Source organism: Callorhinus ursinus, unplaced genomic scaffold (genome assembly GCF_003265705.2).
Source record: "Callorhinus ursinus isolate GAN/ISIS: 27379988/994484 unplaced genomic scaffold, GSC_fseal_2.0 scaffold7, whole genome shotgun sequence".
NCBI lineage: Eukaryota > Metazoa > Chordata > Mammalia > Carnivora > Otariidae > Callorhinus > Callorhinus ursinus.
Genome location: NW_027397069.1, coordinates 60,346,716 through 60,353,887, shown reverse-complemented (window position 1 = coordinate 60,353,887; position 7,172 = coordinate 60,346,716). Strand labels below are relative to the sequence as shown.

General features: G+C 38.9%; 1 pseudogene; it reads left to right on the top strand.

Moving 5' to 3' along the window:
* The first annotated feature begins 4,473 nt into the window (after positions 1 to 4,473).
* LOC112826611 (ORM1-like protein 2 pseudogene) lies at positions 4,474 to 5,125 on the top strand (annotated as a pseudogene).
* The last annotated feature ends 2,047 nt before the right edge of the window (positions 5,126 to 7,172 follow it).

Here is a 7,172-nt window from a genome sequence, read left to right as displayed (position 1 = left end):
GGTTCTTTCTCTTTTCTTTTGCATAAGTCTGGCCAGTGGTATATCGATCTTTTAAATCTTTCAGAGAACCACCTTCTAGTTTCTTCGATCTGATCTACTGTGTTTCTGATTTCCAATTCATTGATCTCTGCTCTAATCTCAATTATTTCTCTTCTAATGCGTGGCTTAGGCATTGTTTGTTGCTTTTTCTTTAGTTCTTTAAGATGTAAAGTTAGTTGGTGAATTCGGGATTTTCCAATTTTTTAAGAGAGGCTTGGGTGGCTATAGGTTTTGGACTGATGTTTTTTCATTCTCATTGGTTTCCATGAATTGTTTAAGTTCTTTGATTTCACGGTTGACCCAAACATTCTTGAGCAGAACGGTCTTTAGCTTCCAAGTGTTTGAATTTCTTTCAAATTTTTTCTTATTATTGAGTTCCAGTTTTAAAGTATTATGGTCTGAGAATATGCAGGGAATAATCTCAATCTTTTGGTATCAGTTGAGACCTGATTTGTGACCCAGTATGTGGTCTATTCTGGAGAAAGTTCCATGTGAGCTCAAGAAGAATGAGTATTCTGTTGTTTTAGAGTGGAATGTTCTGTATATATGTACGAGGTCCATCTGGTCCAGTGCATCATTTAAAGCTCTTGTTTCTTTGTTGATTTTCTGCTTAGATGATCTGTCTATTTCTGAGAGTGATGTATTGAGGTCTCCTACAATTAACATATTGTTATCAATACGACTATTTTGGTTAACAGTTGGCTTATGTAGATGGCTGCTCCTATGTTGGGGGTGTAGATATTTACAATTGTTAGATCTTCTTGTTGGATAGACCCTTTAAGAATGATATAGTGTCCTTCTGTGTCTCTCACTACAGTCTTATAGTTTAAAATCTAATTTGACTGATATAAGAATTGCTACCACAGATTTCTTTTGAGGTCCGTTGGCATGGAAGATGGATCTCCATTCCTTCACTTTCAGTCTGGATGTGTATTTAGGTTCAAAATGAGTCTCTTATAGATAGCATATGGATGGGTCCTGTCTTTTTATCCAGTCTGCAACCCTATGCTGTTTAATGGGAGCATTTAGGCTGTTCATGTTGAGAGTGATTATTGAAAGATATGAATTTATTGTCATCATGTTGCCTGTGAAGACCTTGTTTTTATAGATTGTCCCTATAAATTTCTGTTCTATATCACTCATGGGGTCTTTCTCCTTTTATAGACTCCCCCTTAATATTTCTTGCAGGGCCGGCTTAGTGGTCACATATTCTTTCAGTTTCTGCCAGTCTTGGAAGCTCTGCATCTCTCCATCCATTCTAAATGACAGCCTTGCTGGGTAAATTATTCTTGGCTGCATGTTCTTCTCATTTAGTACCCTGAATATGTCTTGCCAGCCCTTTCTGGCTTGCCAGGTCGCTGTGGATAGGCGTGACATTATTCTGATGTTCCTCTCTCTGTACTTAAGGAATCTCTTCCCCTAACTGCCTTTAAGATGGTTTCCTTGGTTCTAAGATTTGCATGTTTTACTATTACATGCTGGGGTGTTGGCCTGTTTTCCTTGATCTTGGGAGGGGTACTCTCTGCCTCTAGGATATGAATGTTTTTTTCATTACCCAGATTAGGGAAGTTCTCAGCTATGATTTGCTCAAATATATCTTGTAGTCCTCTCTCTTTCTCTCCACCCACTCAGGGATCTCAATAATTCTGACATTGGAATGTTTCATGGTGTCACTTATTTCTCTGATTCTATTTTCATGGATTTTGAGTTGTTTTTCCCTGGCCTCCTCTTTTCCCTTCTTGTCTATTAATTGGTCTTCTAGATTGCTAATTCATTCTTCTGGCTCACTTACCCTAGCTGTTAGATTATCTAGATTAGATTGGATCTCATTGATAGCATTTTTAAGTTCTACCAATTCAGCTTTCATTTCTACCCTTAGAGACTCTATGTTGCCATTAATTGATTTCTCCATTCTAGCTATTGTCTTCACAATTGCTACCCTGAATTCCATCTCCGACATCTTGGTTATATCTGAATCCATTTGTAAATCTGTGGCATAAGTCATAGTGTCTGAGTCTTTCCTATTTGGGGGGTTTCTCCTCCTAGCCATTCTGTTGAGGGGTGGTTGAGGTAATGTATAGAGTCCAAATTATTGACCACAACCCAAGCAAGATGCACCTGTTTAATAGAGACCTTAGGATTGCTGACCTCTTGTTTTCCCAGCCTGACTTCTGGGGGAGGAGCCTGCTGTGCTGTTACTCAGGCAGCCCTGTTTGGTCAGAGTTGCCCTGCCCCCTGTGACGGGCGATGGGCTCAATGAAAACCGGTTTTTGGGGGCTTTTGTTCTCTGGCCACTTTCCCTGGTGGCTTTCTGCATCTCTTCCGAGAGTCAGAGCAGAAGAGATCGTTTCCAACCCTCTACCTCAGAGCAGAGAGATCGCAGTCTGTTCTTTAGTGAGCTCTCCAGGCCACACTATCTGTTTCTGTCTGTGTTGCTATAAACTGCAGTAACCTGGGTTGTGCGCCCCTCAGCAGCTCTCCAAGTCCTCACCTCCTGGTTGGGGCATGCCTCTGCCCTTTTTCCTTCTAAAACTGCCAGCCGTCCTCAATTCACAGGCGCAGCCTTGCTGCTCTGGTTTCCAACCAGGGGTCTGCCCTAAAGTCCTTTCCCTGTCGCTACCAGTCTGTGAGTCTGTGCCTGGTCCCCAGCGCGGGAGGCTATCACTCACCAGGCTTGTAGGAACCCTATGGCTCGGCTCCCTCACCCTTCCATTTATCCTCCAACATCTGTCTGTGGAATCATGGCTCCCTGCTTCCTACCTCGAAACCAACCACCTGCGATCTTCTGTTTGTAGAGATCCAGACCTATCTTCTTACATCTCAGGCTGATTTTGTGGGTGTTCAGAGTTGTCTGGTAGATATCCAGCTCAGTTCTGGGGACCAGTTGGAATAGGGTCCCCTAATCCTCCTCCATCTTTTCCAAGTTCCCGACTTAAATACCTTTTCTTATGTTTGTTGCCTTGAATTTCCTCTTTTGTGAAGTCCCTGCTTAAGACTTTTGTCTATTTTTTTTAAGTTTTTTTTTTTTAAGATTTTATTTATTTGACAGAGAGAGGCACAGCAAGAGAGGGAACACAAGCAGGGGGAGTGGGAGAGGGAGAAGCAGGCTTCCCGCTGAGCAGGAAGCCTGATGTGGGGCTCAGTCCCAGGACTCCAGGATCATGACCTGAACCGAAGGCAGACGCTTAACGATTGAGCCACCCAGGTGCCCCGACTTCTGTTTATTTTTTAATTGGACTGTTTCTCCTTTACATTTTGATTTGGAGGTACTCTTTATATGTTCTGAATAAACCTTTTGCTGTTTATATATGTTGCAAATACTCTCATTTTGACTTTCATTTTCATTTTCTTAGTAGTTTCATTTGATGAACATGAATTCTTAATTGTAATATAGTCCAATTTATTTATCATTTCTTTTATAGTTAATGGTTTTTATGGATGGGATATTTTCTCAATACAAGGTCATGAAGATATTATTTTAAATTATTTTCTAAAAGCACTATTGATTTGGGCACCTGGGTGGCTCAGTCGGTTAAGCGTCTGCCTTTGGCTCAGGTCGTGATCTTAGGGTCCTGGAATTGAGTCCTGCATCATTGGGCTTCCTGCTCAGCGGGGAGTGTGTTTCTCCCTCTGCCCCTCCCCCCTCTTGTGGGCTTTCTCTCTTTCTCTTCCCCCACAAAAATAAATAAATAAAATCTTTAAAAAAAATAAAAGCACTATTGATTTTGACTTTAGCACAAACCTATTTTCCCTGACTTATGTGTCCCACATTAGGCAGGGGTCACGTTAAAAACATATTTTTTTTTTCCATATGGATAACCATTTGTCCTAATACCTTTTATTTACATGATCTCTGCAAAGTAACCATCATCATAAATGACAAGTCCATATAAGTATGGGTCTGTTTCTGGGCCTCTGTTTATTCCATTGTTCTTCTTGTAAGTCTTGATTTTCAGTAGAGCAGTCTGCTTACCCTACTATTTTAAGGTTGTCTGAGCTATCTTGGCCCTTTGCATTTCCTTATAAATTCTGAAATCACCTTTTAAATATCCTTGGTATTTTTATTTGGATTGCATTTGATTAATTTGAGGATGAATTATAATAATACTAGTATTCTAATATACAGTTATTATTTACCTACTTATGTAGGTTTTCTTTGATTTCTTTCAGTATTGTTTTAAAGTTTCATATGTAGAGTTTTGTAAATATTTTACTGGATTTATTTCTGGGCATTTGATATTTTAGGTGCTATTATAAAGTTGCTTAAAATTTGTATTTTCTGGGAGTCGGACCGGCTTCTGAAGCTAGCAGGGAAGTTCTTTTTTCCCAATAGAGTTCAGGGAATTTGGGCTATTCAGGAGACAACTTGGGGGAACAAATGCAAGAAGAGGTTTAGAGGAAATTGAGTTGGATTCCTGCCTGATCCCCCATGGCGGTAGGATGAATGTGGGGGTGGCACACAGCGAAGTAAAACCCAACACTCGAGTGATGAATAGCCAGGGCATCTGGCTGGCCTACATCATCTTGGTAGGACTGCTGCATGTGGTTCTACTCAGCATCCCCTTCTTCAGCATTCTTGTTGTCTGGACCCTGACCAACGTCATCCATAACTTGGTATGTATGTCTTCTTACATATGGTGAAAGGGACACCCTTTGAGACCCCTGACCAAGGAAAGGCTCGGCTACTGACACAATGGGAACAGATGGTCTACAGGCTCCAATTTACCTCTTCCCGCAAATTCCTCAGCATCTCTCCTATCGCACTCTACCTCTTGGCCAGCTTCTACACCAAATATGATGCTGCTCACTTCCTTATCAACACAGCCTCATTGCTCAGCGTACTGCTGCCTAAGTTACCCCAATTCCATGGGGTTCGTCTCTTTGGCATCAACAAATACTGAGGGATGGCGCTGGGGAGAACACTGGACCAAAGGGCTGTAACATCCTTTCCTTCTCCAAATTGTCTTCTGTGTCTTGAAAGCCCGAGAACTATATAACCTTTCCCAAACTCCCAGGAAGATAACAGATTGGAAAATGGGGCTCCCTGGGCCCAGCCCTGCTAAGAGCAGATTTCTTTGAATCAGGAAAGGTGGGAAAGATAAGGGCCAGATCACTCTCCCTCACAGCAGGAAGCCATGTTTGAGCAGTTTGTTTGGTGATTAAGTTTTTCCAGATCTTCCACCTGCACCACCTTCCAGCTCTGTTTTGCTGTGTATTTTCCTTATAATAAAGATAACTTTTTTCAAAAAAAATTGTATTTTCTGACTTGAAATTTTCTATTTCTATAGAAATAAAATAGATTTTTGAATGTTTACTGGGAAAAGGCAGATCAGATTATGAAGCAATTGGATATTTGGGTTTTAGGAATCTTTCAAAATGGAAAATCTTCATGCCTCGCTCAGTATTTTAATACTTTTATTTTTCTAAGGTGTCACAATATATGAATACAGCTCCCCTGTATTAGTTTCCTATTGTTATTGTAACAAATTACTACAAACTACAAATTTATTATCTGATAGTTCTGGAGTCCAATATCTAAAATTGATTGGTAGGTTTGTGTTTCTTGTAGAAGTTCTAGGGGAGAATCTTTTTTCTTGCCATTTTTAGCTTCTATGGGCCACTTGCACTTCTTGGTTTGTGGCCCTGCATAACTCTGATCTCTGCTTCTGTCATCAGTTCCCTCTCTGGCACTTAACTTTCCTATCCGTTTCTTATAAAGATCATGGTACATTTGGTCCACCCAGATAATTCAATATAATCTCCCCATCTCAAGATATTTTTTCTTTTTTTAAATTGAAGTATGACATAAATGCTATATTAATTTCAGCTGTACAACATATTGATTTGACATTACCATACCTTTCTGAATGCTCACCACAATAAGTATAGTCACAATCTATCACCAAATAATATTATTATAATAGTATTAACTATATTCCCTATCTTGTGCTTTTCATTCCTGTGATTTATTTATTTTGTACCTTGAAGTTTGTACTCTTAATCCCCTTTATTTATTTTGCCCATTCCTCCCACCTGCTTCCCCTCTATCAACCACCAGTTGTTCTTTCTATTTAAGAGTCTGTTTGTTTTGTTTGTTCATTTGTTTTGTTGTTCATTTGTTTTGTTTTTTAGATTCCACATATAGGTGAAATCACATCTTTGTCTTTTCCTGTCTGATTTATTTCACATAGCGTTATAACCTCTGGATCTACCCATGTTTTCACAAATGTCAAGATTTCATCCTTTTAATGACTAATATTCCATTATTTATATATTTCACTTCTTCTTTATCCAATCATTGATTAATGGACACTTGGGTTGCTTTTACATCATGGCTATTGTAAATAATGCTGCAATTTTGAATTAGTGTTTTTACTTTCTTTGTGTAAATACCCAGTAGTGGAATTACTGGCTCATATGATATTTCTATTTTTAATTTTTTGAGGAATCTCCATACTGTTTTCCACAGTGGTTACACTAATTTACATTCCTACGAACAGTGCACAAGGGTTCTCTTTTCTCCAAATCCTCCCCACCAACATGTGTTATTTCTTGTTTTTTTTTTTTTTTTTGATACTAGCCATTCTGACTGTTGTGAGCTGACACTGTGATTTTGATTTGCATTTCCATGATGATTAGTGATGTTGAACATCTTTTATGTATCTATTGGCCATATTTATGCCTTTGGAAATGCTTCTTCATGTCTTCTACCCATTTTTAAATCAGGTTATTTTTTTCTGGTTTTGAGTTGCATAAGTTCTTTATATATTTTGGATATTAACTTCTTATCAGATACATTATTTGCAAATATCTTCTCCCATTCACTAGGTTACCTTTTTGTTTAGTTGGTGGTTTCCTTCATTGTGCAAAAGCTATTTATTTTCTTTTAAGCCAATAGTTTATCTTTGCTTTTCTTTTGGTTGCCTATGGAAATGTATCCATAAATATGCTACTGAGGCTAATGTCCAAGACATTACTGCTTGTTTTCTTTTAGGCATTCTATGGCTTTGGATATCACATTTAGGTGCTTAATCCATTTTGAGTTTATTTTTCTGTATGATGTAAGAAAGTGGTCCAGTTTCATTCTTTTGTATATAGCTCTTTTACATATAGCTGTCCAATTTTCCCAATAC